Source organism: Colobus angolensis, unplaced genomic scaffold (assembly GCF_000951035.1).
Source record: "Colobus angolensis palliatus isolate OR3802 unplaced genomic scaffold, Cang.pa_1.0 Scaffold53, whole genome shotgun sequence".
Lineage (NCBI taxonomy): Eukaryota > Metazoa > Chordata > Mammalia > Primates > Cercopithecidae > Colobus > Colobus angolensis.
In genome coordinates this window covers 1,422,860-1,450,559 of record NW_012118821.1, presented here as the reverse complement: position 1 = coordinate 1,450,559, position 27,700 = coordinate 1,422,860, and the positions used below count along the sequence as shown (strand labels likewise).

Below are 27,700 nucleotides of genomic sequence, written 5' to 3'. Positions count from 1 at the left end.
AGGAGAATGGCTTGATCCCAGGAGGCCAAGGTTGCAGTCAGCCGAGATTGCGCCATTGCACTCCAGCCTGGGCGACAAGCAAAACTCCATCTCAAAAAGTAAAAAAGAAAGAAAATTGTTGTCTCCAGTGACTTGTTCTCAGGGAGGCAGCCCAGGGGCCTGACTAAACTTGCTTCCCTCGGGCTTCCCCAGCATCCTAAGGGACTGTCCTTCCTACCCCCAGCCCTGTGAGTCATCTTCATTGAGTTCCAAGAATCCCCACGCGGCTGTGTGACTGTACATTGCATGCTGACACTAAATGAGCAGTGACCGGACACTGCCTTCCATGTGGGACACGAGCCCTCGATGCCTGATAAAGCCTGAAAGCCACAGTCTGCCCTGGAAACCCAGCTCCAGCCTGCTTCCGCCACATCAGGAGGGGGTAGGTTCAAAACCGCATTCAGGGCTGATGAATGAAATGCGTTATTAAAGAAAGCAGAAGTAATTATCCCAGCATTAACATTTCTAATTTAATTCAACCCTGATTAAACTTTTTCTTTCAGAAGGAGGAAATTGAAAGTGTGAAACACCAGTGGGAGGAAAAGGTTCCTCTAACAAATGTGGTTATCAATGGGATAGAAGCTTTCTAGAGCTTGTATATGGGGCCGAGTCATGCACACTTCATCATATTCACCGGGTGGGACTTGGAGAACAGCCTCCGTCTTATATAGTCAGCTGAACTCCAGCGTTCTTTCCAGAGAGGAATTTAAAGAGGTTAATGTTGATTTTAGCTATCATGTGACATTCCCCTTGGCCCTCCATGCTGTGCTGGTCTTTGCTGGGCACCTTGCTGTTTCCTCTGTCCTTTGAAATCATAATTGTTTGGTTACCTCCTCTTCTTCCTCATTAGTCAGAGCCCCCCAAAGGCAGGGATAATGATGTAAGTACCTTTATATCCTCTAACTGAGAATAGTGTCTGGCATGGAGAAAAAACCCAATAGATGTTTGACCAACCAATGACCGATGGCGCTGATCAACTTGAAAAGCTTTTGTGTTTTCATTTACCAACATCCCTATATGCTCCAAAACAACTTATTTGTTTCTTGGTGTGAGAGCAAAAATGCTTTAGCAAAGTACTTTGAGGGGAAGTGGAAATGGAGGTTAAGAAAAAAAGACCAACCCACTGGGAATAATAAAATGCAAACTTATATCTCCTGGATTTCAGAATGAAAGGTGGAGTTTCAGATCCCATTTCCCATATGAAATTCTTGGCTTGCTTTTTCCAACAGTCAGGCTAAAAAGGAACTTTTCACAAAAGAGGTATTTTTCTTCTTGGCCTGGAAAATCGATTCCAATGTTAATCTCGCTCCTTGGAATGTCCTCCCCCACCCTTTTCCACCTAGCAAAATACTCGTCTTTCACAGCCCAGCTCAGATGTCAGCTCTTCAAATAATAATCATCATTGCTAATATCTGTCGTGCATTAACTCTAGGGCAGGGGCTGTGCTAAGTGTTTTATAGAAATTATTTTACTTGCTGTTCACAAATCCCCATCAAATCAAGACAGAATTTATCATAAACTTACAGATGAGGAAGCTGAGGCCCATAAGGTGGTGTCATTGCCCAAGCTCAAGTGTGGATTTGAATGCGGGAGCCTTTAACCATGAGGACACTGCTCCCTCTGAAGTCTTCTGCCACTTTCTCCAGCCCTGCCTTTTGTGGAGATCCAGCACTGGCCCTGGCCGACACGTAATCCATATACTCTTAGGGGACCACCATAGCCTCTGATCCCCCTGCCTTCAAGCTCAGCACTAGTGAACGTACCTTAAGCACCAATGCCAGGTCGGTCTTTGCACGCTGAACTCCCTAGCCTTGAGGTTGCTGTCCTTGTAGTTTCCTTTGTTCCATTCTCTGCTGGGCCTCTGCCCGTCTGACATCGTACACATTCTGGTATTTACTTGTCTCAGCCTGGCTCTGCATCAAGAAAGCAGCCTCCTGTCTTGTGTTCTCTCCCTAACACAGCATCAAGTGTGGAACACACACACACACACACACACACACACTCCGCACTGTGCTAAAAACAGAGATTGGTGGACTTTAATTTTCCTCAATTCTTTGGAAGTCATTATTCCAACACAGTATTTTCACTCATTCCATCAAAACACTAATGTAGAACTAACTGCAGGGAGTTAGAGCTCATGGTAGCATTCAGGGGTAATTCTCCTGCCCAACCCTAACTTTTCTGACAAATAATTGCTTATTAGTCCAGATAAGGGTTGAGGGTTCATTTTCCTTTTCTTAAATCACATTTTCTTCATAAGACACTCTTCTTCTAGATGGTCTCACAATAGATATATTTGAGATTCTCAAGGATAAATGCATCAGCACATTAATTGTGTTTGACCAAAATGTTCCCCAGGACACCACCATGAGATGTAGACAGGCAAAGCAAGAGAAAAGTCACTCTGGGCTCTGTTTTGCTGTTTCCATTGAAGACAAATATTAAGTATCCCTGAAATTCATCTCAAATTTTACCATATTGAGAAATAAATGGATAAAATGGTACTCTTTTCAATAAATATAACCTGATAACTTGCACAATCACACGTACTTGAATTTTCCCATCTCAAATGCATTATATAAGCCGAGCTTTTTTTCCTGTACATGCTCATGCCACAGAAGACAGTACAGAAGAACCATAAGACAGTGACAATGGTTAAGAAAACTGATATTCGTCCAGGTGCAGTGGCTCACATCTGTAATCCCAGCACCTTAGGATGCCGAGGCCGGTGGCACCTGAGGTCAGGAGTTCAAGACTAGCCTGGCCAACATGGTGAAACCCTGTGTCTACTAATAATACAAAAAAATTAGCTGGACATGGTGACACATGCCTGTAGTCCCAGCTACTCAGGAGGCTGAGGCAGGAGAATCGCTTGAACCCAGGAGGTGGAGGTTGCAGTGAGCCGAGATCATACCATTGTACTCCAGCCTGGGCAAAAAAAGTGAAACTTCTGTCTGAAAAAAAACAAAACAAAACCAGAAAGAAAACTGATACTCACTTACCAGCTGTGTGTCTTTGAGCAATACTTAAACTTCCCATTTAAGTCTCAGTTTTTATTGGAAAAGTGGAATTAGGAATGATAATATCTATTTTATTGGGTGCTTGTAAGGATTGAATGGTTTAATGTGCTCAATGTCTTATTATCACTACTAATACATGTTGGCCATTATTATGACTTAGTAGGGTTAGTGCTGGATTGGGAGAAAGAAGACCTAAGTCTTATCTCTGCTACTCACCAGCCAGTGGTCTTAAATAAATCACTTAATCAAGCTGGACCTAAAAGCTCTCCACAATCTGGGGCCTGCCGGCAGGTCCGGTTTCCTACTGAGCTCTTGTCTACAACACACTTGGTTTTCCAGCAACTCAAGCTGTTTCTAGTTTATCACTCTTGCCGCTGGTCCACGTCTATCCCCCCGTGGGGCCCCAGCCATGCTCACACCAGTGTGGGCTTGTGTGCGTGCATCAGCTTCAGGCTTTGCATGTCTGTGTCCAAATTTCACCTTTGTATAAGGACACCAGTCCCATAGATGGGATGAGGACCCACACTAATGACCTTGCTTTTGCTTGTTTACCTCTGTAAAGACTCTATTTCCAAATGTGGTCACATTCTGACATGCCAAGCTTTAGGACCTCAACATATGGATGTTGCTAGGGGTAGGGGTGGGTGGGGACGGACACAATTCAACCCATGACATTTGGAGACTACACAGACTTGGGGTTTGTAGCCTTTCTCTGACAGAGTGTTGGTGTTTTTATTATTTACACTGTTCCCCACCCCACCAGTGAGATTTCATTCCTCATGAATTTACAGAGAGGCACATGGCTTATATTTCCTGAATTCTAACTCTCTTTTTTGCTGCTGCAAAGCTGTTATTCTCTTTGGTTTCTCCTTTCATCAACCTGGCTGCCAACCAACGTCTAAAAAAAAAAAAAGTCCCCACACTGCAAGCTGAGTTCCTGCCTCGGGTCGATGTGGGTTTATTGATATTCCAGCATGGTTTGCTTCACGATTTATGCTCTGCAGTTTGTGAACCACAGACCCAAGAGGAAAAGAGATAGTGAAAGAGGGGATTTTTCGATCACTTTATATGCAGTAAGTGAATCTCAATTTCCTGCCATGTTATTTCAGAGTCCTTAAATATCCTTTTCTCTGCCTGGACATTAGAAACTATAAAAGCTCTACATTCTGTGGATGAAATATGAGTTCTGTAAGATCTATAATCAGAGCGACCTCTAAACAGTGCCGTGGTACCTGGGAACATATATATATCCCTGTGACGTGGAGTGAAGGGAGGATGCCTGTTCTGGGATCTGAAACGATACGAACATCTGCGGGTCTATGAGAGATCTCATTATCCCTGTATCTCAAGGGCAGGAACCATACTATAACCTGCTTCCTCATTTCCCTTAGTGTACGTGTAAACTGAAAAACAGTGAAAGAATTGAACACGGTCATTGAGAATGCTGCTCTCTGTTCAGAGCAGGACTCTTAAAACAGGGCAAACCATGGTAGGGGTAATGAACTCCATAGGCATGTTTAGAATAGGAAAAAGCACACAGTGTCAGAGCCAGAGGGAGCCTTAGGAATTATTTTACGTAAGAGACAACGAACGCCCATGACACTGTTTTTGAATGGATGTTGGTTTCATAGTGAGACAAAAAAACAAAACAAAACAAAACAACACACACACACACACACACACACACATACACACACAAAACAAAACCAAAAAACAGGCTATTATTGGTAATGAATAAAATAGTGCTTAACATTCTATTTCTGGTAAAGCATAGAAATCATTTTATGTGGTTTGCACAAACAGGGAGAGCAACAGAGAGGAAAAGGGAAAAGGAGGGTGGGGGATGACACTAGAGTCTCGGGGCACACTAAATACAGCCCATTTGCTGCATGAGCCTCTCAAAGGGTCGATTTAAATAATGAGAACACATGAGAAGTAAAATGTGAAATTGCCAAAGGGTTCTGCCCCGGGAGCTGCAGGTAGGTCATTTCTAAGCCTCGAGGTTTGCACAGAAATACTTATGTGCATGATAACTGCTTCAGATGTATAGCTCTTTAGAGATTTTTCTGGCTCTCACACAGTCCTGTGAGGCGGGTGGTGGGGGAACCTCAGGGAGGCTGATTTGTTCCTGTCGTAAAGAGCACACAGGTTTGGAGTCTGAGGTTCAGGTTCAGTTGGCTTTGTGGCTTTCCACTGGTAAACCCCAGGCAGCTTATGAAGGAGTCCCAGGCACAATTAGAACTCAGGGCTCTTGGTCACCAGGGCAGGGCTGTGTTTCCCTTACCTTCTCCTTTTCCTCCTAACTGGGCCACGAGTTTTCTTAGTTCAGCTCTGTCCTGTGAATTCCTTGACATTGGGAACTCTGTCTTGTTTTCCTCTGGTTTTGCCTGGTGACTTGCTGAGTAGGTAACAGAGAAATTGTACAACCTGAAGAACATCCTCCAAATTATTAATTTTTAATCTACCGCCTTTAAGATGCTCTTATATTTGTAACCAGAAACCAAAGACCGTGTTCTTCAGCTAATTACTCATCATCACTCAGCTGGCTTCTTCCAAGGGCAATTCCTCCTCTGTTTTCTTCCTTTCACAATGATTTATCGTATACCTATAAGTGCTGTGCACCCCGATGGTAGCCCAGGCTATAAGTTCCAATCTAATCTGCAGTATTCCACCTAAATTTACCTGATCTAATCATGCCACACCGCCAAATACAACTCCTCAGTAGCTTCTCCACCTGAAAAGTTAAAGCCCAAGCTTCTTGACAAGACAAAGTCAATAGGCTGTTGACACCAGGGCTGCTAGGGGAGCTGAAGTGGGGAAAAAGTTGGAGATGGGGCAAGGGCAGGTCGTGGAGGCCCAAGTGTGCCAGGCTAAGCAAGGTCATGGTCTTGAGAGCAAACAAGAGTCCGTAAAAAGAGGAGTTGGCCTAATAATCTTGAAATACTCCATATGCTGCACACTATGCGACTTGATCCATGTTTAAAGCTTAAATCTCTATACTCAGGACAACTGCCATGGGTCAAATTGTTACTGCAGTCCTGCTTTCTGCAAACTTCAATTCAGTTATTCCATTGCAGCATTGTGATGGGTGCTGGAAAACACCAAAGGAATACCTGACATGATTCCAGTCTTCTAGCAATGTACAATCATGGAAATTATAAGGGCTGCCATTATTGCTTTTAATATTGATTTATTGAACTATATTTATTGAATACTATATGGCATTGGGTTGTAATCATAATATCATTGATGCTGAAGTCAGACAATAGGGATTCGAATCCTGAGTATGACCCTTACTGTGTAACTTTAGGCAAGTCACTGATGCCCTGTTTTCTCATTTCTAAAGTGGGGATGGTAAATATCCCCCAAGAGGCAATGCCTGTAAAGTGCACAGGAAAGTGCGGGGCCCATGGCAAGCACTCAGAAATTACTTTCTTGCGTTATTCTGTTATGATATATGGTGTTGGAGGTGATAGAATGTCAGGCAGACATGGTTCACATCATCAAAGGACAGCAAGTAATGAGTGAATGACTATACACAGCAATTCCTATTGAAATTGGCACTGCAAAAGAAATGACAGTGCTCTAGACCTTGCTCTAGAGAACAACAAGGCAGATTCTACTTTAGAAAGAATGGGGTGGTGTGGGGGAAGGCCTTTCTGGAAAGGAGATATTTAATCTCCCATTTGACAGGTGAGAAGAGTTGGCCACTGGAAATGCCAGGGAGAGAGATTCTCAGCTGAGGGACCAGCAAAGCAACAAGCCTTTGAGGCAAGACGAAGCTTGGCATGTTCTAGGAACCAGCAGAGGCTAAACGTGCCTGGGGCTTCATGAGCAGAAGGCCAGGGTGGCAGGAGATGAAGCTGGAAAGGACACTGGGACAGATCGTGCTGGGCCTTGTAGACCCCAGTCAGGAGTTTGGATGTTATTCCAAGTGGGAGGGTCAAAGAAGCAAAGTGGCATGATGTGATTTGCATGGCTTTGCTTAATATGTGCAAATGGTCGAGCTGATGTCTTCCAGGCCCTCTGAATGAAGTAGTGGGTATGCAGTTTCCACAAGGAGAGAACAAAACTGCAAGCCTTGGCAGTCAATGGGGATGTACTTATTAGGAATGAAGATTTCTTCATTTGTAGAAATATTACAAAGAAATAGGAACCTTCCCTCAGGAGCACCTGGCAAAACATTCTCACTTCCGAAGGGCAGACACACAGCCATGGTTGGCTGCTTTTGGCAGGGCATAAATTAATTCTAAATGCATGCACAGGGAGAATCTAGTTTGCTATTTAGTATGCCAGGCCCTGAGCTGGGCTAAGGACACAAAGATAAACCAGACACACGGAGTTCCCTGCACTTAAGGAGCTCACTCCTCTGCTGTAGGAGACTGACTTATGGCAGATCATTAGCATGTGGCAGGAAAGGTGGCCGTGCGGAGGGGAGTAGCTGAAAGATAATGTGTTGGCACAGAGAAGGGAGAAACCTGTTCTCTGGGGAACACAGGAAAGGTGTGACAAAGAGGTAATGAAGGAAGGTCATCTCCTTTGGGCATCTCTCACCTCCATTTATCTGGGCAAGTGGCTTTGCCGTCTATTCCATTTCCTCAGAGTCTAGTTTTCTTCCCAGGTGAGAAAGTACTAATTTGAGACACTGACCCATGTTGTGAAGGAAAATGGGCTCTGAGAATATCTTGTCTTCTCCCTCTCAAATGGAAAATTTCAGTCTGAAATGGGGCTACTTATAGTGGAAGTTCTTAGCTGAAAGATGAAAAAATTTTATCATTGAGAATTTGATATATAGCCGATAAACAGTCATGAAAGGTGAGGATAATAAGATGTTATCAGACATAAATGCTTCTTACAAATGTTTTTACATTCACATAGTATAATTTATCAGGAATACATTTATTAATCTCATGTATCATTTGCATATCATCAATTAGCCAATATTTATTGAGTACTTGTTATAGATTAGGCATTGTGCTGATTCTGGAGGTTCCAACATGAATCAGACATCTCCACCCTTGAGGACCTCACAGTTCTAGGGAAATCAGATAAATAAATATGTCATGTTGAAGAGGAAGTCAGCACGTTCTGTATGACCCTTAAAACTCAGACCAACAAACCCAGATTGCCGGCAGATGAATTTCTCGTCAGTATTAACAACAATTGTCCAACATTTGAGCTGGTCAAGAGTTGAGAGACTGTTCCTACTTCCATACAAGCTCCCTTCTCCCAGGATGGGAAGCACAAAGCAAATGTCAGCTCCTGGTAGAGCTGGACCTCGTGGAGGAGCCTCTAGGAGGAACCCATCAGCAGCACATAAAGGGAAACCCAGTGGCCACTGGCCTTGCAGTCCTGTGATTCTCAGATTCGATGACTTCTACTCTGACTAGCTGCTGTACTGGAGAAGTTTCACCTGCAAACCCAGCTAAGCCAAGACCAAGCCTTGGTATAGGCAAGAAGAAGACTCCCTGACATTCAGAAGATGAGGGTGGGTGACCCTTAAATGAGAGATGAGTAGGTAATTACAGCCCTGGGACACCTTGGGGCTTGCTGGACACCTTTGCACCATGAAGATCTTCATGCATGGGTGAGATACACCCATAAATATGGGGAATTCTTTAAGGATCCGATGAAAAATGAACCCAGCTAGAAGCCACGTGGCTCATACATATCATTCATATATGTATGAGAGTACAGTGAATGCAGAATAAAGACATGCTCAGGGAGGTCTTGGCAGAAAGCCCTACCTTAGCTTCTGAATATGCCTTGGGGATCAAGCCCAGGACTTTGCTATCAATCAGAAGGTTTCCCATGATTAGCTTCTACTTCTCTACCCTTTTTGGCAGTTTTCGTCTGCTCCCACCCACCCTTTATGCTCTGCCCATAAGGAAGTGCTGCCTGTGCTCTACCTCCACCCAATCCACTAAGAAGGAGCTCCTTCAGGGCAGGGAGCAAGTTCATGCCTCTTCGCTACTCTCCCAGTACCTGGAATAGCAATGAACAGAATGAGCATCAAAAAATGTTTACATTTTTTTGCAAAGACAGGTCTCATCTTGTCTTTTAGTTATGGGTAAGGTTGTGGATGGGAAATGTATTTCTTTGAAGTGGTTCATTTCACTATTTTACCACTGAGGATCACACTGTTGAAATCAAAGATGACCTACATTTCCTCTTAATGGACTTGGGGGTGTTTAGTAGTGCTGGACCTTTCCTCTAATGGGGAGAGTAACCACTGCCATTTACTGCGGTTGTGGTGCCATGAACCCAAGTGCCTAAGCCATTTCCATAATGGCTATGTCGCTTACAAGCTCCTTGGGAAAAGGGTTCCCAGGATGGAAATCCTTAGGAGTTCAGAGGTGCCTGGATTTCAGGGAAGACCCTTCCCTGGACTGAATGGAGCAACAGTTTTCTGGGGTTCTTTTGCTGGAAGTAAATGCTGAAATCACTTTTTTTTTTTGAGATGGAGTCTCGCTCTTTCCCCCAGGCTGAAGTGCAGTGGCGCCATCTCGGCTCACTGCAAGCTCCACCTTCCGGGTTGACACCATTCTTCTGCCTCAGCCTCCTGAGCAGCTGGGACTATAGGTGCCCGCCACCAAGCCCGGCTAATTTTTTGTATTTTTAGTAGAGACGGGGTTTCACTGTGTTAGCCAGGATGGTTTTGATCTCCTGACCTCGTGATCTGCCCGCCTGGGCCTCCCAAAGTGCTGGGATTACAGGTGTGAGCCACTGTGCCCAGCCTGAAGTCACATTTTAATGGATGCAATGGCTGCACATATGAACATACTAAGATTTTGCTCTCTCAAAACAACACCAAGGAAGCCAGTGCTTTACAGAGTCTTGTGTTGACTGAATCCAGTGGATGTTTCAGGAGGGCTTTAGAGACCCCATTACATGATGGCAAACTTCAACCACAAGTTGGTTTAGGACCCAACTCTGCCACTTAGTAGTTGTGCAGTTCGGGACAATGCCTGTGCTTTGTGAACTGCAAGGTGGCCTCACCGCCAGCTTCCGCATCAGGTGGTGGTGAGGCCTCCAGGAGGTGCTATGCAAAGCGCCCAGTCTTGGAGGTGGTCACGGAGGGGCACAGGTGCTGTGCTGTCTCCCTCATCCACCCCCTCCTCCTCACTTCACCACACAGGTCTAAAAGAGAGTTTCATTGAAACTCTGAGTTAAGAAAGGGATTCTTACGTATCGAAGGTTTAATGAGGATTCTTTGTGATAATGTAAATTCTTTTTCAGCATGTGAGAAGTCATTTCAATATTAATAGCTGTTCACTTTTGTGTGTGTGCTTCACAGTTTACAAGGTGCTTTCCTAATTCTCAATTAATTTACTCTTCGGGATAACTTGCTGAGAAACACAGATGGAAGAGGGTGGGGCCGGGGGAGGCACATGGGGACTAAGGGACTCTGTTACATGTTGCAGGGAGCTGGCACTCAGTCTTAGGGAGGTCTCTGCCGTCAGACAGTGTTTGGGAATTGGGGCGTCTCTAGTTCAAGACCTTAGCCCACTTCTGCTTATTTGTGTGTTGCTGAGAATTCAAATCCTCCCAATCACCTTTCCTCATTTGTAAAATTGCTATATTATGAGGATTTAAAAAGTATGTCAATTCATTTCTTTAGTTCCAGAGAAATTTAAGTTGTTGATTAACCAAATAATGCATATAAAGCATCCAGTGCCTAGTGGCACTCAATAAATGAAGGCTGGTTTTACTTTTTGCTTTATTGAGCCCCTAGAAGTTTCAAACACTCTGCTTTATATCTGAGCTCTGCTCAGTAAATGGTTACCTCCCCATTTTCCAAAAAAAAAAAAAAAAAGAGGCTGAGACTTACTCAACATCACCAACTAGTGACAGCTGTGATTGCAACCAAGGAAAGAACTTTTCCTCCTCCATAGTCAAAAGTTGTTCATTGATAAAACTATAATTTAGAATTGGAAAAAGGTTTTTGAGACTATCAAATCTAACTCAATAGGGAAACTGAGGTCCAGGAAAGGGAATGGCTTGTGCAAGGTCACAGCTACGTCAATATATGGCAGAGGCTAGAATCGTATGGCTCCTTCCTCAGTGCTCTCATCAAAGATATGTGCTTCTGTTCTGCTGGGGTGCTTTTGGTTACATGTTTTTCTTCTAGGTTCTGGGTCATTGAAGGACTTGACCAAACAAGGAAAGTCATGTTTATTAGATATGTAAGTGGTGTCTTCCATGGATATGGCTATCCTATATCAATCGGAATGAGATATTTACAGCATTTAAAGATTCTGTCTCAAAGGTGCTGTAGGTCATATCTGAGGCAGGAAAAGCAAAAGCTCCAATACATATTGAAGCTTTTCACAAGGTATGTGATCATCTCATTGCAGTCTTAATAAATGTCAAAAGGAAAAGTGTCAGAAAAATTCTATACTCTAAAACGTTTCAGTGGTAGATCAGTAAATGGTAGGTAGAGGCCAAGGTCCCAGCTGGCCTTTCCTCAGTAGGGGATTATTCATGTGAGTTTTTGGGATGGGCACAGGATACAGGTGAGTGATCCAGGGCATCTATCCAGACAGAAGGGCAGGAAGGGCTCAGCTTTGTAGATTGTTGCTTGGATTTGCTTTGTGTGAACAAAAGCTAAGGGGAGTGTGAACTTAAATCAAACGCTAGGATTGCTGAGGAGGAATCTACTAAAGTCATATGTTTTAGCTTTCCTTTTTTTTGAGGGGGAATCTCTCTCTGTTGCCTAGGCTGGAGTGGAGTGGTGCCATCTCGGCTCACTGCAACCTCTGCCTCCTGGGTTCATGCAATTCTCCTGCTTCAGCCTCTTGAGTAGCTGGGACTATAGGCACGTGTGCCATCATGCCTGGCTAATTTTTGTATTTTTTTTTCAGCAGAAAGAAGGTTTCACCATGTTGGCCAGGCTGGTCTTGATCAAATGGTCCACTGGTCTTGGCTTCCCAAAGTGCTGGGATTACACATGTGAGCCACCATGCCTGGCCAAATGTTTTAGGTTTCTCCTAATGTTTTTCAAATGTGCTTCTTTAATAGTACAATTGCTTTGGCTCTGTGGCCATTAAGAATCTTACAGAGACAACCTCACAGCTGGGGACTAGTTGGTGGGCATTTCCACCATGGACATGTGAAAGTGAATGTAAAGCATTACTTCTCATCCCTGGCTGCACCTCATATTTACCTGGAGAGATGTTAAAAAGAACACTGATGCCTAGGATCTAGAAAAAATATTTGAATATAATTGTTCTGGGATGGAACCAAGCTATCATTACTACTATTGTTTTTCCTCGAGTTCCTAGGAGTTTATTATGTGCATCTATCATTGGGAACTATGGCCTGAAACAAATAAGAATCAACTAGATATAGGATAAAGGGGTGCCCTAGAGAAGATGTTGTTTATAAGAAGACAATAGTATCCTCCCAGCCAGTGGCTGGAATTAGGAAATTAAGTAATGTCTGACCGGGGTTGGTATGGCATCCGAAGCCTTCCACAGCCTGATTGTCACCTGCATTTTCAGGCTCACTTACTACCAGTCACCGCTACGTCTTATGATGCAATGACATAGGAGTGTTCAATGCACGCCAAACATGATCCACATTTGTCTCATATCGACTCTGTGCTCCCAACCTAAGGCCTCTGTCTACACAGCTTCACACAGTGAGCACTTACTCACTTTTTGAAGCTGATGTCCACAATCCTAGAAGCCCAGATTGCTAAGAGAGTAAATTTCAAATGTTTTCACCACAAAAAATGTTAAGTATTTGGGGGTAATAGATATGTAACTAGCTTGATTTAATTATTCCATATTTATTTCATGAATCCTGACAGTGCTGTGTACCTCATAGATTGATACAATTATAAACTGTCATTCTGTGATTTTTTTTTTTTTTTTTTTTAAAGAAAAACGAAATCTCAGGCCAGCGTCAGCTTCTCTCTGAGACACTCTCTTGGTAACTGGCTTACACCTCAGAGCATGTGGTTGATGCTGAGTGGGTGCCCTGGTCTCTTGCCCCTTGATTCAGTATTCCCAGTCTCATCTGCCCTGTGGCCTATCCCAGAGTAGGCGCTTAATAAATGCACATTAAAGGAATGAATGCGAACAACATAGCTGTCATCTCTGAGGGTGAACCATTTTTTTCCTAATATGTTTTCCCATCCTCCCAATCACACAGGCTATGAGCCCTTCAGTCCTTGAAAGTTCTGGCTCGGAGGGCTCTTTGTCTCCTCTCACAGGTGGGGAAACTGAGCTTCTGAGAGGAGATATGCTTCTTCAATGACATCTCAATGGAACTGGGAAGAGGAATGTTAGACGTTTTCCTAGTTTTGGTCAGTTTTCTTGCATTCCATGAAGTGTCCTCCTCTGATGGAGCTCCTGACCATCACCTGTCCAGAGGAGCATGGTGCACTGTGCTCTTGCAGTGTGGATGCTGCCAGTGGTCTAGGATGTGAATGAGCCCAGCTCACTTCTGTCCACCCCCAGGGCTTCAACTTCTACCCCACACCCAGGCCTGCTGCGTTCAGAGATCCAGCATTGTCTTTGTTCACATAGCCAACTGCCTACAGGGCACCTTCCCTGCCATTTTCCACAGAGCCCTTAAATGCCGGAAAGGGACTCATCATCTTCTTTTTAAATTCTTTCTCCTCATTCGCTATCTCAGGAAATGAGACAGAAACATACGAGTCATTCTAAGGTCTTCCATTTCCCACACTGCCCATCTAACTGCTCGCCAGGTCTTGCTGCTGCCACTTCAGAACCACTATTTTTTCCCAATTAGGGACCTGGTGCCTTCATCTGGCCTCTTACAGCCTAGATCAATCTTTCTATTTGGGGATGCTTGTTATTTTTCCAATAAGGAGACTTTCAAAAAGTCAAAAAAGTGTTCCTCTTGCCTGGATTCACAGATGATTTCAAAAAGGATAATTACCTCTTCCATCTTCAGCTATGATTCTATTTTGGAATCCTCTTCCTCTAATTACAAAAAAATCCCCCAACTCCTAGTGCTATTTGAGTCTGAGTCATTTGTGCAGTGAAATCACCAAAGCAGCACCAATAAACGTGAAATGCAGGACTCAGGCTCCCCCGGCCTCCCCCTGGGATCGGACATCCCCACAAGATGCAGATGGTAGTTCTGGTGGTGTGCTCTCCAGATCCAGACCCAAGGCATACAAAGCATGCTGCATTTTGGGGCAAGTTTTCCCCCAAGCTTCTCTTTCAAATGCTTAGAATAGCTTCTGGCATTCAATAAATATATATTTTTCCTCCCTGCATGTACCAGGGATTTAAAAATATGCATAAATACTGCTTATGATATGACTAATGCCCTAAGGCCATGAGCAGTGCCCAGTTTTCACTCTAGTGAGCATGCAGAGATGTCACCTCATCTTCTTCAATTTCATTAGTCATCAAGGAGTCATAAAAGCTAGAGTTGGGAAGCCCGTAGGGATCACCAAGCATGACCCCGATTTACACATGGGGAAATGGAGGTCGCACACCTCATCATCAGTTATAAAGGGCACTGACTTTCAGAAACACACAACACATTAAATCTAGACCTTCCCCCTGGAAGAGCTAACCACAGACTGTTACATGTGACATCAGTGAAGTCGCAGTTACTTTGGAAGCACCTAATTGCGTTCTGAATTGCCAGTCATGCTGCATATATGACAGAGAGAAGGAACTGGTCTTGTTAGTTCAGAAGGAGGAGTTGGATCTTCATCAGATCGACATGAAGGGCAGAGAAGAATGAGTTAGGGGCAGGCCCAGGTTCAGCAAAGGCCCAGAGTTTAGGAAGAAAAAATGGATGGGAGGAGACTGCATTGTAATGTTTCTATGCTCTTTTCATATTCAATTTACTTCAACAACATATTTTTTGATACCCAAAACCATCAGGCACTGTGCAGGGCATGCAATGGATCATATGTAATCACAGATGGTTGCAGCTTTGAGGGGTTCAGAGATGATCAAGTAATCCTACCACAAAGTGGCCATCTTATAATGGAACTCGCTGTGTGGTGCTGTAGAGGCAGAGGAGGGGCACTATTCCAGTTGGGGACAGTCTGGAAGACATCACAGTGGGTGACTCTTGATTTGGGTGCTGAAGGATGAATAGATTTTACCAAATGCCCAAGAAGAGAGAGGGTAGTTCAGGAAAAGGAAAGGTTTGTCCACGGGCACAGGAGGGCTACGTGGTCCAGAGTATCCCTGCAGTTTAAACAGTAGGTTTGAGGCAGGAGTGGGTGGTGCTAAGAGGCGAGGCTGGGATGAGATGGTGCAGGAACTTAGACACTGGACATTGTCATGAACTAATTAAGAGGCAACACCAACACTGCTTCAGCAGAGGATGGTCCCCCTGTGTCTTATTGGCATCGCCATGTTGGCTTGTCTCGTCTGCCCACAGCCTTCCTCCATGGGCATTATCATTCAATTGCTCCCCAGAAAGCTGGGGATCATTTTGATTCATGTTTTCTCATCTTGTTTCACCCAACTTATCCCTAGGTCCTGTCCATCTCCCTCCCAAGTCTACCCCTATTTATCCACCTCTCCCAGGCGCTGCTCCTCCTTCATAGTTGAAACCACCATCATCTCTTGCTTAGCTGCAATCATCCCCCAGTGAATTTTCTTGCTTCCATTTACAGCTCTCCTGGTTTTGTCTGCTTGCACAGCAGACAGTGGTATCTTCAAAACTGCAATTCTGATCAGGTCACCATGCCACTTTTATTAAAGTAACTGAGTGACTTCTAGGTAAATAACTTTCAAACCCCTTCCTGTAGTCTGCAAGGTCTTGCCTTACTGACTGCTCTGGGTCATTCCATCACCCCAGCCTCCTCCCACCACCAAATGCCCCTTGTCCTCCCTCACTCTTCACTCTGACAGTCCTTCCCCACCTTAGGATAGTCACACATGTTATTTTCTCTGTCATGCATGGTCTTCTCATGCTCTTGTGTGGATCTCAGGCCTCAGAACTTATGTTACTGCTCAGAAAGGACTGCCTGACACCACCCTTCTGTCCTACCAGTCTATTTTGCAGTGTCCATTTCTTGTCCTTGACAGTACTTATCACATTGTACACTAGTGTTTTTTAAACAATTTATTCTCAATTCCTAGTACAATACTTGACGCCTGGTAGTTGCTCAGTAAGTATTTCTAGAATGTATGAGTTGCTCATATACCTTGCTATGTTAGGCAGGGTTCTTTAGAGAGACAGAGCTAACAGGACATATATATATATTCCCATATATATATATTCCCATATATATGTATATATGGGAGTTTATTAAGTATTAACTTACATGATCACAAGGTCCTGCAATAGGCTGTCTGCAAGCTGAGGAGCAAGGAGAGCCAGTCTGAGTCCCAAAATTGAAGAACTTGAGGGCAGGAAGCATCCAGAACGGGAAAAAGACATAGGCTGGGAGGCTAGGCCAGTCTCTCCTTTTCACGTTTTTCTGCCTGTCTTATATTCTCTGGTAGCTGATTAGATGGTGCCCACCAGATTAAGGGTGGATCTGCCTTCCCAAGCCCACTGACTCAAATGTTAATCTCTTTTGGCAACATCCTCACAGACACACCCGGGATCAATACTTTGTATCTGTCAATCGAATCAAGTTGACACCCAGTATTAACCATCACACTTTCTAAAGGCAGATTTTGGTGGTCATGATTTATGGCATGCAACCTAGATGACAAGATCTGAGCTAAGAGAAGTAGAGGTGGCTGGAAGAAATAGATTTGAAAGACATTCCATTGGTAGAACTGATATGGTGCCAATAGATGTGAATGATGAAGAGAAGGGAGTTGAAGATGATGCTGTTTTATAGCTTGAACCACCGAATGATGGGCTCTTCTATAAGTTGAGCTCTTGAATGAGGGATGAGTGTTATTGGAGTGAAGAGAATTGACCTGCATGTTCCACAACTCCCCCATACAAGCCATTCCCCTCACCCAGGCAGGCTGCCTGTCCATTTCTCACTCTCCTTCCAACAATTCAGCAATGCCCACCTCTAAAGCTCAGGCTACTCTCCAGTTCAGATCGTCCCTGCACATTTTGACTTATTGACAGCTGCTTCATCTCTCAAGATTTATTTGATGTTCTCATTTCATAAGAAATTTCCCTTATGCCCAGCCCTCTGACCAAGTGTTGCCCCAGGACTCTCATGATATTTAGAAACAGGGACCATGGAGACGTGTAGGTACATTCTATATACCATGCATGGTGTATAGAATTTCAAGACTTGGCCAGGTATGGTGGTGCATGCCTGTAATCCCAGCTACTTGGGAGGCTGAGGTGAGAGAACTGCTCAAACCTGGGAGGCAGAGGTTGTAGTGAACCAAGATGTCACCACTGCACTCCAGGCTGGGTGAGTGAGACTGTCTTAAAAAAAAAAAAAAAAAAAGAATTTCAGGACTTGATCAATCATTTGTATGTTATGTGTTGTAATAGAGACAAACTCTTTTGAGAAAACTCTTGGATTTTCCTTTTGGATAGACATTTGACCCCATTTTGCACAAAACAGATGATCCTTTATTCTCCTAAATGTCTTGGATAGAGTTATGAGTTTTCACAAATGAATGGAAACCCTACTATTTTCTTGTTTGGGCTTTTCCTTCAATCCATGACATAAAGCAATGGCATTTGAGGCAGTGAATTAAACCTTAATCCTTGACTGCTTTATCAAAAGCCTGGATAATGGAAGTGATATTTATGAGGACTTGTTTGAAGGGCATGCTGTTTATCCCTTCCTCTAGTTGTGCTAATTTTTATTCCTGCATCAAGCTGTGCACTTGGACCATATGTTCTTAGTCCCCAGCAGAATTTTCATGCATTTTAATGTTATTTCCTTGGCTTACATCCAGGGATATTATACATAATGGCTTTATGAAAACTATTACTGTGTGGGATGTCTTTGAGGTAGTGTGCGTTAGGTCACTGCTCCAGGTTCCTTCTAGATGAAGCTTGGAGCAAGGGCCAGGAAAGACTTCGCTTCCTCTGAGGAGCTGGGACACTTTTTACTTTGTGGTAACAAGACCGACTATATCTTGGTTTTTGGATAGATCATCAGGAAGCTCAGAGCCAAATGTACAGGTGAGTCGTAGCAACTATGAAAGCCTCTATGGTTTGCACAAAGGGAATTAGTAGAGTTAACAGAGTGGAAGCACCTGTGGACATTGCTAGCCCCCACAGAAAAGGGGTGGGGAGGAGAATAGCAGAGACATCAGTCATTTAGGAGGCCGAGAGTTCTTGCTTCTGGCATTCTCCAATCCCCTCACCTGGACAGCTTTCTATTTTGATTCTCACCTGCTTTGTGACTGTGGCAAGTAATCAACCTTTTCTTGACTTTGGCTTCTTGTAAAGTGAGGGCTTACGTGAGAGGCTGTCTAATTGGAGGTTAATTAGAGGCCATCTCAGACCTTGTCTTGATGATGCCTTCCTTCCCAGGTCCTCCACCCCCACCCTCCCTTATTCTCACTCCCACCTCTGCCTATTCTGAAATAACACCAGGTGCTTCTCCACACAGGTGAGTCCTGTCTACTGCAGGTGATCTGAAAATTAGCTACACAGTATAATGATCTGGGGAGCTTTAAAACATTTCAGTGTCCCAGCTGCATCCTTTACAGAATAAATCAGTCTCTGAAGTAGGACCCTGGCGCATTTTTTATGGTTCTCCAGATGAGGCCACTGTGAAGCCGCATTGGAGAACCTGTACTTTTGCAACTTTCCTGTCCCTTTGAATTGCCTGGGGATCTTTTAAGTGCAGATTCTGACTCAGAGAGGCCTGAGAATTTATATTTTTAAAAAAACTTCTAGATGATGTGATGTTGTTGGTTCCTGTGTCACACTCTGAGTGGCAAGGTGAAGACACATATTTAGTGGATAATGCAAAAAAGGAAGGACACCTGACTCAGTCCCGCTAGAGCCCAGGGGAGGGGGAACCAGCGTGCTGGAATGAGCACAGCCATGATCTGCATTCTGCTTCACTGAGCTGTTGACAAAGTTCAGTTCAGTGTGAGGCCCGGAGTTTTGGGGGAACCACGAAGCCAAGCATATTCTGTAACCAGTGAGGCTGACAGCACCTAGAAACACATTCACTCTTCCAACTTCAGTATCTAAATCATCTTAAGTGTTTGCTAAATGAGTAAGGAGATGCGGAACAGGTACTCCCTTCTTTGAGGGCAGAAAAGGACCCATTTTTTTTTGCTATAGTGACTTGAGACAAGGATTCTGTCTCAGGGTGTTTCACGAAGAAAAGATAAGGCTTGGTGTTAGATTCAGAGTCAGGCTCCAGCCCAGGCTGAGGTCCAAAGGGAGTGGGTGGCTGAATGGCAGATAGCTGAAAGAACACTTGGGGCGGGGCATAGGTAGGTGAAATACGGCTTTATTCAGCAGCTCTCTCAGCAGCAGCTCTCTTACGTTGTCTGCTCTGTCTCGGCCACTTGCTCTGGCCACTCCCATGCACAGCTGTGTGGCTGCCTCTCCCTTTAGGGTCAGCAGCTTAACTCTCTCTCTGGGCATTAGTGCTCATGACTGATACTCTATCTTACAGGAAAATGACATTTGCTATTATGTGATTCAAAGCATACTTGTTCATTATCATATTTTTAGCAGATACATAGCATCCATTTTTAGAACATTCAGGAACAAAAGTCATGTCTTTGAAGACATGTCTAGGTAACAAAACTCAGGGTAGTCATATAAGAGCTTTCTTTTCTTTTTCTTCTCCCCCTTTACTTTTGGTCAATTATAAGCTAGGATGAAAAGATGTAGTTGACTTCAGAAAGGTGAAATCCAACCAAGAGGGAGTGTTGCTGTACAACACTGCATTTTCAGTGGGTGCAGGAGGTGTGGTGGTTGGGGGAACCTTTGCCATGTCTATGTGATCTCAGGTCAAGGACAGAGTCTGTTATGAACTGCTACCCCCTAAAATTCATATTTTGAAATTGATTCCCCAATGTGATAGTATTTGGAGGTGGAGCCTCTGGGAAGTAATTAGGTCATGAGGGTGGAGCCTTCATGAATGGGATTAGTGCCCTTATAGGAAAAGGCCAGACAGCAAGCACCTCTCTTTTCATCATGTGGGGACACAGCAAGAAGTCAGAAGCCTACAATCTGGAAAAGGACCCTTGCCTGAACCTGACCATGCTGACACCTGATCTGGGACTTCCAGCCTTGGAACTGTAAGAAATGAATTTTTGTGGTTCATAAGCCACTCAGTTCGCAGTACTTAGTTATAGCAGTATAACTTAATAGTAGCCTGAATGAAGATGGAGATTGTGTTTGAAAGCAGGTAGATGTACCAACTGTATATTTCCAATAAAAGGAGTGGTAGTTTGATAAAAGGAGGAAAATGAAGACTGACTTCATGCATTGAGGTTTGATTTACATTTTTGATATCAGAGTTTATTTCCTGCTTTAAATGGAATCATTCATGGCAAAGAGTAAATGAAATTCTGCTTGAATTTTCACAATCAGGATTGGGTGTTTTCTCTAAGACTTAAAAAGGAGCCAAGCTCACTGATACTTCCTGTGCTGTCACCTGAAGCAAAGCAGAGTCTGAAATTCACCCTTAAAGAGACAGAGCAGGGGAACAGAAGATCTTGTTTCCAATTATAGACTCACTTTTTCCCTTTTCTCTTTCTTAAAAAAAAAAACACATTTCTCATTTTCCTTCTTTCTAATTTCCCTCTTTCTCTTAGGTGGAGTAAAAGATGAACTTCCAGAACTAAGTAGTGCAGTGAGCAAAGTGGCTGTATTTCTTTCTACAAATGTGCACTTCCCGTTCATGTTTTGCAGGTCACAGGAAGGTCTGTGTGGCTTCACTCTGCCTATGTCCCTTCATTGTGGGGTAAACTCACATCAGGCATGGGGGCTGGCCGATGGCCTGCTGCTGACCTTTATTAAAACTTTTGTGTGTCATGTTTTTTGGGCCTCTTTCCTTCCAAGAGCTTCTACTGTAATCCAGCATGGAACTCTTGAAGATGAACGCCGGTGTCTTGGCACTTGTGCGACTATGTTCTACTCCCTTCAGGGGTCCTGTCCCTCGGGCCTTTGATACAATTTCTTACTCACTTCAGAGGAGGGTATTCTGGATAGTGCTTTATAAAGCATCTAACACGTGAATAAATTCTTGTTGGGAAGGGAGCCGTGTTTAGGGACTTCATCTGGAATGTGCTAAAAAGCAAAACAAAGTAATTTAAAAAGAGTCAGTCAAGCCTTCCTATTTAGAAGAGTAGATTACAAAGTTAGGGCTAGAATCTGGAATAGGGTTGGAGTTGAGAGTGGAAATTGATGTGCGTAATTAAGTAACAGGAATTTGCGGGGATTTGGAGTCTTCCTGATGCATTGCATAGAGAAGGTGGAAATTACACGTGTGTGTGTGTGTGTGTATGCGTGTAGAGAATGCAGAGTAGTGCAAAGGAAATAGTGAAATAAAAGAAGAGGGGGAAAAAAAGTCTTGGTAATGAAAGGAATCCCATCAATTTAAAACTAGAAACTGTAATTCTTGTCAAGGATGGCGGAAGAAAGTCAGGGTTAATGAAGAAAATAGGTGAATGAATTGTGTGTGTGCCATGCACGTGGTGCCATCGTTCACTATCAATATTCAGTAAGTGTCTGGTTTCCAGGAAAGCCTGGTATCAGGGTTGTTCTGAGGAATAAAAGAGAGAGTTTGAGTTGCACACCAAAGGGGCTGAGGTGATGGAAGAAGGCCAGCAGCCTTAGAGAGTGAGAAAACTAGCAAATCCTGGGAGTTATAAGAAGCAGGAACCTGGAGCCAGGGTGGGGAGGAGAAAGGAAGCCCTTGGAAATCTGGAAGAGACTGGGTTTTCTGGTGTATGTGGAATGGAGACTTAGGCCATTTAAAGTGGATCTAGTAGGAAAGGTTGAGCTCAGAATGCTGGAAGACTTGGCAACACGTGGGTTAAAAGGTTTAGATATGAAGACATTGAGCAGGACTCACAGTTAATAATCATGGCTAACACATGAAGAGTGTTTACTAAATGCTAGGCACAGTTTTAAGACTTCATTAACCTATTTTCTTTAACAACTGATGAAGCGGGTGCCTTTAATATCTACTTGTTAAAATTTTTAAAAATTGCAAATTAGAAAACTGAGGCTCCTGAATGAGGAAATCACTTAAGGTGACAGAGCTGGTTAGTCTGAGTGTTACCATTCAACCCAAGGGTTACCTTGTGTCCTGGAACAAGGGACTCCACCCCTTCAGAGCCTAGGTTGTCCTTTTCATTAGAATGAAAATCTTGGGTTCATTGATTGATTCATTCATTCACTCATTCATTTAAGGCATTAAATGAGAGTTTAGCATGCTTCAATAAGAGGATTTTCTGCCTGCTTTGGGGTTTGTGGCAGAATGCTGGTGGGAGCCTGGAACTCTGAGAGCTTCCTGATAAACTTTCAACCCTTTATTTCCACAGCATCTGCTACCCCTCACCACTTCCAACACTCCTTTTGCCCTGCTTGAATCATTGGATCAGTCACCCCAAGTGCCTCAGGTCGGCTTTCAGCCCCAGACTCTGGCCCCCACAAATATCTGTAATACAACTTTCTGTTTTTCATCAAATCTTTTCCAATTCCTGTAACTCTTTCCCTGTGATCTCTTCATATGGTTGATCGTCAGTACAAAACACCTCTAGCATCTCTCTTTCCTGAAGGTTCCCTTTACCTTTGATTCCCTGAAACTTGGCTCTCCCAGAAGGACACTGTCTCCCTCCCAGAATGGGCTCACATGTGGTGAGGCAGGTGTTCTTGCCTCTTCTGGGAGACTCCCAACCTTTTTGTCTTTTCCTTCCAGTATTCTAACTCTCCCACCAGTTCTGTGTCCACGGTCCCAGTTTGTACCACCCAACACTTTTCCTTCTTGAAGTCATTTGCTGACTACTAGGTCACTCTCACACTGTTTGAAGTTTTTAGCTCCTGACTCACTATTAATAGGTGAAACATTGCCAGGGTGAGTGGTCTCAGCATCCATTTAGATCCTTTTACCCCTGGGGCCTTCAAATCCCTTGGCCTCCTCTTCTTTTTCTCCTCCACGTAAATATTGATTCCCACAATCACATGTACTATTTCATCACTATCAGTGATAACGGCAACTTCTCCATGATCTCCCATGTTAAGCCTCCTTCTCTCTGTCCTTTGCCAGCTTTTGGGCTTCTTTCTCTTAGTACCCTTGACTCCAACAATCATTTAACCTCACAGAATCCTGCAATCTACTAATTCTATTATTTTTTTCCCACCGTCCCTCTCCCATATATCATCATGGCTCTATTCACGCAACTGAAATTCCATAGCCTGTCATGTTAACCAGCTAGAATCTGGACTCTGCTGGAGAAAAACATTCTGGTCTTGCTGTAATTCATGATCATTAATTTCAAGTGGACGCTTACAGCAATGCAGCAAACATTTGGTAATCTTCTAGTGCATTCTCTGGCCCATGCTCCTATGCAGCAGTTTTATTACTCACCTTCGTCTCTTTCCTCAAATCTCTGACACCCCCTCTCCCATCTGCAATCTCCACTGGTGATCTCACTGAGAAAATTGAAGTTTTCAGAGGCAAACCTCTGCAAATTACCACCAACCCATCTACTCACCAGCCTGAACCTGTGTCCTTATGCACTGCTTCCTCTCCTGCCGTGGAGATGAATTGTCTGTGCTCCCAGCAAGTGCTGTTCCTGAGTGGTGTGTATTACATTCCATGTCCTCTTCCTACCAAAGAGTGTTGTTCCTGCCATTGGCTGATTGGTTGCTCTCTGACCTCACCATCACTTTTCCTTCTGTACCTGCTCTTTCCCATGAGGATGCAAATATACATCTTTTCAGCATACACACACACACACACACAAACACACACACCCTCTCTCTTTTCTTCTCCCTTTATTGTCCCATTTATCTCCCTCATTTATACCAAATATCCTCACAAAATCAATTGTCCTCATTCACTGCCTCCATTTCCCCCCGTATATACATATTTTGAAAACACATGTCCTTGCAGGATAGTTTCCGCAAGAATTATTTGAGTGGTATAAACAAGAGTCATTTATTTTCCTTTCCACCCTCATCGGCTGTGAGCTGACTGGCGCTTCTTGTTGTTTCTCCTCCAGGGAATGACCCAGAGCATCATTCTTCTCTGGTCTGACACCTCCATCCTCCACTTTCTGCCTCCTTTGCAGTGACCATACAGGTGCAGAGCATAAGCAGGACGCACAGGGGTTTATGTGGCCAGGCCTGCCTGGAGTTGGCACGTAGCGTTTCTGCTTACATTCTTAGGTCTGAAATCCAGGTCACAGAGCCCTAACATAACTACAAAGGATCCTGAAAAATGTTGTATTCCAGTGTGCGTCGGAAAAGAAAATGGGATTGATAAACTTTGATTGGACTAAATCATTGAGATTTAAAAGTTTTTTGTTGTAGCTGCTAGTATTATTTATCTTGACTAATACAGAAATTGCTATTAGTTTTTGTGGAAAAAACTAAAATACGTGACACCGGGGAGTTTGAGTGGTGAGAAAAAAAATAGATGCAGCATTCTGGAGAGCTAGAGATCCGTGTTATATAGCAGCAATATATTTGGTAAATGTCCCTGTTTACTAAGATCGTAGCTCAAAGGTAAAGTGGGAAACAGAACGTGTGGACTGTGGTGTGTGGAGGCCCTTATTGTCTGCATGTGCAAGACATTAGATATAAAAGATGTGCTCAATATTAACTGGACAATTTGTCAACAAATATAAAAGCAAATAGAGTCTAGATATACATGATAGGCTTGGCAAAGCCTGCTTCAGTCTTTAAATCAGATAGAAAATTTAATAAGGCTTTGGGTGAAAACTTCACAGAACTCTTCTCGATTGAATAGAGAGACTCAGAGCAAAGATCAGATGAAGAATGTAGCCTTCCATTCAAGCCTGATAACCTGACTGTATCTGTCATAAAGGGGAGAGGAAGACGGAGTGAGGGAGAAAGGGAAGGAGGGAGGGAAGGAGTGGGTGGAGAGACAGAGTTAAGGATTGTGCTGAGAAAGCAAAGAGGTCATATAAGAGCTATGTGTCCAGGAATAAACTCTGGGTGTGTTCCTGACTTATGAAACTGACTGGGTGAAGTAAATATGGGCCTCTTTTGTGCTCAGGAAGAAGACATAAGACAAACATCTCAGCCCTGGCACGTTGCTCGAATCAGGCTTTCCTCCACCCCTACTCCCCTGAAGCTACTCTTGTCCAGGCACCTGACATGGCTATGCTGCTACATCAGAAGGTCCGTTCTCAGCCTTCATCCCACTTGGCGTCCCAGCAACTTTGAGCAATTGATCACTTTCCTGTTCTTTGAAATAATTTCTGCACTTGGGTTCATTCTCTGCTCACTTCCTTCTGTAAGACTCTCCTGGCTTTCTTAGTCTTCCTTACTAGTTTCTCCCCATCTCCCTGATCTTTTCCGGTTGGGATCCCAGGGCCCAATCATTGGACCTCTTCTCTTGCTCTCTACACTCAGTCCCAAGAAGTTCTCATTCAGTCTCATGGAATTAGATACCATCTAGGCACCGGTACTTCCCAAATTCATGTGTCTAGTGTAGATCTCTCTCCTGGCCTTTGGATTCAGATTCATCTATCCATTGCCTTGTTATTTCACTTGTGTTAGTCATCTCAAGCCTAATGTGCATGCAGTGGAATACCTGATCGTCTCCCCTAATCTTTCATGATTTTCCCCATCCTAGGAAATGGCCATTCCCTCCTTTGAGATACTTAGGGTAATACACTTGTAGTCAACTTTACCTCCAGTTTATAACTCATATTCTTCATGCAACCTACTGGCTAATCTCGCTGTCTCTGCCTTTAAGATATTCCCAGCACCTGAGCAGTTCTCAATACCATCGTGGCTACAGCCAGGCCAAGCTGTCCTCATCTCTTACTTGATCACTGCAGGAAACTGATGGCCCTGCTTCTGCGGTGCTGCCTTTTCATCCACTCTCCACGCAGTTGCCATGATGATAAAAAATAAGTCAGATCATGTCTCTTCCCTGCTCAGACCTTGTGATGACCCCCTTGCCAAGGCCACACCCAGAGCCCTTTCAATGCCCCATGGCCCTGAGGACCCTGACTGTCTCCTACCTTTCTGGCTTCTTCGGTTTCCCCCTTTCACTGATTCCTGTGTGGCTACCTCAGCCCTCTTGCCAGCCCTTGACTGTCCTACACATGCTCCCACTGCAGGACCTGACCCGCCGTCCCCTTTCCAGATCTTTGCTTCCACGCCACTTTAACAGGGAGGTCTTTCTTCGGACTCTTGGGTAAGCTGCTTCCCCAGGTTGCTGCACTCCCTACACGCCTTCCTGTGTTACTTTCCTCCAGAACACTTCCCGGTTCCTACCTTAGCAATAGCTTGCCCACTTATTATACCTGTTGCCTGTCTCTCTCCAGGAAAATAGAGACTTAAAGAGGTAGAGATGTTTGCTTGGTTTATTTCATGTCCTTCCCAAGTGCCCAGAAGAGTGCCTGGCACAGACTAGATATTCAACACATATGTGTAGAATATTGAATGAAGGAATAAATTCACACATTTATGTAAACAGTGAAATACATTGAAGGGACAGGTGATCCAGGCTGGCAGGAGAAAGAACGCCAAGCTGCAGGGGCAGGCCTGGGCTCTGGGAAGTCAGAGGGGCTCAGGCTGCCAGGCAGCCCCCATGTGCCTTGTTCTACTGTGAAACTCTCTCCCATGACTGGACTGCCTCTGCTCTGATGCTGAGGCTTCCTGCTCTCTGCAGACCCCATAGCACTGGCATCATCTGGCTGCTTGGCCTGGGGGAAATGAGGAAATATATTGGTTCCCTTGGGGACATGGGCTCATGATAGAGGGAGGCCATCCTCCCTCCCTCTCTCCATCTTCCCTTGTCACTGTCCATCATTGTCCCCTCTTTTTTTTTTTTTTTTTTTTTAATATTTTAAGTTCTGGGTTACATGTGCAGAATGTGCAGTTTTGTTACATACGTATCCACATGCCATGGTGGTTTGCTGCACCCATCAACCCATCACCTGCATTAGGTATTTCTCCTAATGCTATCCCTCCCCTAGTCCCCCACATCGCATAGGCCCTGGTGTGTGATGTTCCCCTCCCCATGTCCATGTGTTCTCATTGATCAACTCCCACTTATGAGTAAGAACATGTGGTGTTTGGTTTTCTGATCTTGTGATAGTTTGCTGAGAATGATGGTGTCCAGCTTCATTCATGTCCCTGCAAAGTACATGAACTCATCCTTTTTTATGGCTGCATAGTATTCCATGGTGTATATGTGCCACATTTTCTTAATCCAGTCTATCACTGATGGACATTTGGGTTGGTTCCAAGTCTTTGCTATTGTGAATAGTGCTGCAATAAACATACTTGTGCATGTATCTTTATTGTAGAATGATTTATAATCCTTTGGGTATATTCCCAGTAATGGGATTGCTGGATCAAATGATACTTTTGTTCTAGATCCTTAAGGAATTGCCACACTGTCTTCCACAATGGTTGAACTACAATAAAAGAACTCAGACATAAACAGTATTTCCAGGACGTCTAGAGATATATGGGGATGAGCATATGTAGGGATGTATAAAGACACAGCATTGTGTGAATGTATCTTTATAGGAGGCTGCATTTTGTTGGAGGATGCTTTTTAA

At 44.0% G+C, this 27,700-nt stretch overlaps 1 long non-coding RNA gene across 1 annotated transcript; it reads left to right on the top strand.

The window, feature by feature from the left end:
• The first annotated feature begins 320 nt into the window (after positions 1-320).
• LOC105525311 lies at positions 321-24,434 on the top strand. Its single transcript, XR_001003892.1, has 3 exons — positions 321-421; positions 543-676; positions 24,155-24,434. It is a non-coding gene; the product is annotated as an uncharacterized LOC105525311 (long non-coding RNA).
• The last annotated feature ends 3,266 nt before the right edge of the window (positions 24,435-27,700 follow it).